The sequence below is a fragment of the Giraffa tippelskirchi genome, chromosome 5, assembly GCF_054371585.1.
Source record: "Giraffa tippelskirchi isolate mGirTip1 chromosome 5, T2T-mGirTip1v1.2.pri, whole genome shotgun sequence".
NCBI lineage: Eukaryota > Metazoa > Chordata > Mammalia > Artiodactyla > Giraffidae > Giraffa > Giraffa tippelskirchi.
In genome coordinates, this window is record NC_137279.1 from 1521130 (window position 1) to 1524943 (window position 3814).

A 3814-nucleotide genomic window follows, 5' to 3' on the forward strand; every position below is an offset into this window, starting at 1 on the left:
GCCCCACATCTCAGCATCGGGCTGGTCTTCTCACAGGCTCTGCAGCTCCGACCCTCAGCCGGCAGGTGTGGAGGCCGGCCACAGAGGTCACTGGAAAAGCCACAGTCAACCCAGACCTAACCCTGGCCCCACTCCCTGGCATCTGACCCCAGAGTGGCACTGTGACACCCCAGAGTGGCATGTCACTCTTGCCTTGGGCCTGACAGCTATGGCGGCAGGGGACACTCGCCCCCTCCCCCGCAAGGGTTCGGCTGCCAGTTTACTGATGAGCCAGCTGAGGGCGGGGTCTGCCGGCAGGGCTGGGTTCGTCCTCCAGCTCCCTACCTTCTTCCTGTGCCCCATAGCTCTCCCCCAGCGGAGCCTAAATCCGGTTTAGAAGCATTCTAAATGAAGTTGGCCTAGATACGTAGGGCGAAATAATAATCTTGGTGTCAAACAAGAATTGAAAACGCTAAGATGTCAGAGAAGCACGTGGAGAATCAGCTGCTGGGGTTTGGAGGGTTCGGAGGAGGCAGAGCCACAAGCACTGTTTGTTTAAAATGATCAGAAGAGGAGATCTCATTGTGGTAAGAAAGGAAGCCAAGACCCAGGGGAGGAACGCGGATCGGAGTCTGTGCGAGGAGCCCGGCTCCAGGAGGAGGCCCGAGAGACGGGCGGGCCCAGCGGAGGGGCCGCCCAGCCCACTTCTAGTCATGGGCCCTTTAAAACGTCTCCGCCAGTTTATCGTTCTGTCATCACAGAATGATAGTAGCGACCTTATCAAACTCAGTTCATTAAGTGCCTGACGCAATGTCTCATTCAGCCTTGCGACACCATCCAGGAAGTGGGTTATTAATAAACTCATTCCAGGAAAGGCTGAGTTAGCTTTCAGGCCAGGGGTCCAGCAGGGGCCCGGACACCACTCTGGAGCTGCTGACTTCCCGTTATCAGGAGGATGGCAGGAAAGCCCCTAACCCAGCCCCACCTCACCCCCTACTGATCTGGGCCATGCCCTGACCAGCACCCGCCCAAGCACACATACCCCAATACCCCAATGCCCTCGGCACCTCTGTGCACCCAGCAAACTTCCTCCTCCATTCCAGCCCATCTCCTCCGGCGGGCCTTCTCCGACGACCCCAGGAAGCTCTGTCCACGTGAGAGGGCCACTCTCCACCTGGTTCCATAAGAAGGATGTCACCGGCCACTGCAGTCGCCAACCTTCAATACCCCCTGAAAGAGCTCAGGGCAGAGATCAGGAATGAGGATCAGGAATGAGGTCCTCTGTGCTCCAGGAAAAACCTGCAGAGCAGACCTTCAGCGTTAGATAGTTTCAGATTTTATGAGCCTAATTTCTTGTATCTTCTCATACCTAGAAAAGCACTAAAATCGTCATCGGAGCCATCTGTCCCCTGTGACTAGCAAACCCTTAGTGAGACGTCTGCTCCGGGCACATACCCCTTCTCCAAATCACATCAGGCTGATCTGCTCTCACCTCTGAGCAGCTCCTTGTCGCTGCCGAGAGCCTGGCTCCAGGCTGAGTCTTCAGTGAGTCCCCGAGCAAAACTGGCCTCACAGCTCTCAGCTGATAACTTCCTTGTTGTTCAGTCGCTCAGTCGTGTCTGACTCTTTGCGACCCCATGGACTGCAGCACGCAGCCCTCCCTGTCCATCACCAACTCCCAGAGCTTGCTCAACCTCATGTCCATCAAGTCGATGATGCCATCCAACCATCTCATCCTCTGCCGTCCCCTTCTTCTCCTGCCTTCAATTGTTCCCAGCATCAGGGTCTTTTGCGATGAGTTGTCTCTTCGCATCAGGTGGCCAAAATATTGGAGCTTCAACTTCAGCATCAGTCCCTCCTACGAATAGTCAAGATTGATTTCCTTTAGGATGGACTGGTTGTATCTCCTTGCAGTCCAAGGGACTCTCAAGACTCTTCGAACACCACAGTTCAAAAGCATCAATTTTTCGATGCCCAGCACCACGGTGAGAAATGGCAGTGGCTGGTACTTTGTCTCTGAGAAGATGGATCTGTCTGGGGTCTCCGGGCAGTTACCCAGCCCTTTGCAGAGGCCCTGTTTCACAGAGGACTAACGGAGTGCTGCGGGGAAGGCTGAATGAGCAGGGCCAGGGTCAGTGTTAGGGGAGCCACTGTCCAAGACCACCACCCTGGCCAGGCACCATGGTAACCACCTGCATGAGTGATCTGACAACAGGAGGGCCTGGGAAGGAACTTGGAACCAACAAGCTCTCACCAACCAGAAGAATTTCGAAAAGGCCACCAGACCATACATCCTACCACCTCCCAGAATCCTCCTGGCTGGAGTCCATCTTGGCCGAGTGATGCTCGCCCCCAGGAACGACCCTGAGTCAGAATGATCGGCCAGAGACAACCCAGAAACTGACCCCATCACCATAAGCCTGAGACTGTGAGCCACGGGGCAGAGTGGTTCTCCTGGGTTCCCTCCCCTCCTGCTCTCCGCCTGGGCGCCCTTTCCCAATAAAGCCTCTTGCTTTATCAGCATAGGTGTCTCCTCGGACGGTTCATTTCCAAGTGTTAGACCAGAGTCCACTCTCGGTCCTTGGAAGGGGCCACCCCCCAAAATTAGCGCAGGTGTCCTGACACCCCTCCATGACCGCTCCTCGGCAGGTTACAGCCAGTGGCGCGGAAAGGCCCTGGGGTTTTCCTAATTGCTTCTCCAAGTGGTTCCTGAGGATGCCTGCCCCCTTGTACCTGCCGACAGGGCTCCAGGCAGCCTGGAGGCCAGAACCCCAAAGCGGCGTTTGTGGGTCTGCGTGAAGAGCTCGAGCCCTGAGAGACTGGGCCTGGGGCGTCTTTCCAGAGCAGAACACCAGCTCTGCGCCTTCTAGGGACATCGGTACAGGTGGGAGGGGGGGCGCTGCCCAGGTAACACACCAGCTCATAGTCTCAGCGGCTTAACACAATGAAAGTTCATTCCCTGCGGACACCCTGAACCACGTGAACCTGTGTGCGGTGCCAGGGTGTGCGAAGCGTCCACCTACAAGTGAGACTTGTGTGTTCTGCTCGCATTTCATTGGTCAAAGGAAGTCACGGGGCCACAGCTCACATCAGAGTGAGGACATGCTGGCCTGCCCTGTGCCAGAGGCAGCGAGCCGGAAATACTTGCCCGAGACACTAATGACCAGACACCAGCCAAGTGACCTCTGAGCCCATTTCCTCTTCTGCAAAATGAGGACAATAAGAGTGTTTGGCTCACAGATCATGAGGATTGAAAGAGAAAACGCATTAACACCTTCGGCCCGGGGTAGCCCTGCCCTGGGGCGGGTAAAATAAAGGGTAGATGCCCCTCCAGGTGGCACCTAGGGAGGCTGAACCCGGGGCATCCCTGCTCTGCAGGGGTCCAGCATGCCCAGGGGCCCTCCCGCCCTGCAGACACCTACCTGACCCCCAGCCCCTCCACTGACGGAGGCTGGAGACCCTTCCCGCCCCCAGCGATGAGGACCCCTTGGGCAGACAACCGCAGCACACACCCCCTGCACCCAGCCTCACCCACACTCATCTCCCACTTCCTGTCCATCTTATGACAGGTTGGCCCTCTGTCCGGTCAGATGACGAGGGCTCGTAGAAGGGACAGAGAATCCACGGGAAATGAAGGAAATTCATCTCCATCCTGTGCGGAGGCTTGTGCTGGGGGCTCCGCCCAGGTCACCCCATTTCCAGCTCATGACAGCCCATGATGAGGGAGAGGACTGTCCCCATTCTGGGGTGGGGGGACAGACGATGGGCACAGCTCCCTAACTTGCCCGGGTCACACGGCCCGAGTGGTCTTGCCGCATCTCCGTGACTCTGGCTT

The 3814-nt window shown here is 57.0% G+C and overlaps 1 long non-coding RNA gene across 2 annotated transcripts; it reads left to right on the top strand.

Moving 5' to 3' along the window:
• The first annotated feature begins 380 nt into the window (after positions 1 to 380).
• On the top strand, positions 381 to 2502 carry LOC145505443 (uncharacterized). 2 transcript variants are annotated; one of them, XR_014053047.1, is made up of 2 exons: positions 381 to 566; positions 1083 to 2502. It is a non-coding gene; the product is annotated as an uncharacterized LOC145505443 (long non-coding RNA). The 2 variants fall into 2 exon arrangements; XR_014053046.1 differs by having other exon boundaries at positions 1353 to 2502.
• Positions 2503 to 3814: the final 1312 nt, after the last annotated feature.